An 887-nucleotide genomic window follows, 5' to 3' on the forward strand; every position below is an offset into this window, starting at 1 on the left:
GGTCTTTCAGTTTGCAAAGCCATACATGAAGCCGAACAAAAAACTATGGTACGTCCACCGACAGAGCAACCACCACCAGCATTACTAAAACACATACCACTCAACATCGACAAAAGGCTAACTGACATTTTACCCAGCAGAGAAATATTTGAAGAATCAATTCCCCCTTACCAGCAAGCACTCAAAGAAAGTGGATATGATCACAAACTGACATACAATTCAGAGCCCACTCCAAGAAACAAAAAAGAAAAAGGGACATTACATGGTACAATCCAATAATATATATTATATATTATATAGGTGGTGATCCTAGGGAAAGGAGGCAATCAGTTGCTCAAAATCCTCTCCCCAACCTTACTCTTCGTAAATTTTCACAGGGGATAGGGCCGTGCATCGCCAATCGACCAGGGGGTAGTGAGGTGTTCCTGATTGCAGAAAAATGTTATGTACATCTCCTCGGACCTAACCACATGAAGGTCAATTATCAGCTGCATTGCCAGCATGGTTGGTTCAGTGGCTGAGTGGTTTAGGCATCCGACCAGCAATCTGGAGACCCAGGTTTGATTCCTGGCTGAACCACATTTTTCACTCATTTCTTTAGTTGTGTAATTTCTGTTCCTTCTTAACATTATTTATTATTATATATTATATATGAATTATTACAAAATGAATACAACTGCTTACAGCAAGTTAATAAAGGAAAATGGAACAAAAAGGTACAAGAAATCAAGTGGCAAAGTTGTAGAGAAGTTGAATGCAGTCTGCAAAAATAGCTGAAAATCTTGAACTGGGCAACCGCATTGAAAAACTAGGCGAAAAGGAGGAGGCATTTCTAACTTTAAAAGATCACAAACCTGCATTCCACGACCACCTGCCCTGCCGCTTAA

General features: G+C 40.1%; 1 non-coding gene across 1 annotated transcript; it reads left to right on the forward strand.

The window, feature by feature from the left end:
* The first annotated feature begins 507 nt into the window (after window positions 1-507).
* Trnaa-agc (transfer RNA alanine (anticodon AGC)) lies at window positions 508-579 on the forward strand. Its single transcript has one exon. It is a non-coding gene; the product is annotated as a tRNA-Ala (tRNA).
* Window positions 580-887: the final 308 nt, after the last annotated feature.

This window comes from Orbicella faveolata, unplaced genomic scaffold (assembly GCF_042242905.1).
Source record: "Orbicella faveolata isolate gen_17 unplaced genomic scaffold, um_ofav_v1 contig_46, whole genome shotgun sequence".
Classification (NCBI taxonomy): domain Eukaryota; kingdom Metazoa; phylum Cnidaria; class Anthozoa; order Scleractinia; family Merulinidae; genus Orbicella; species Orbicella faveolata.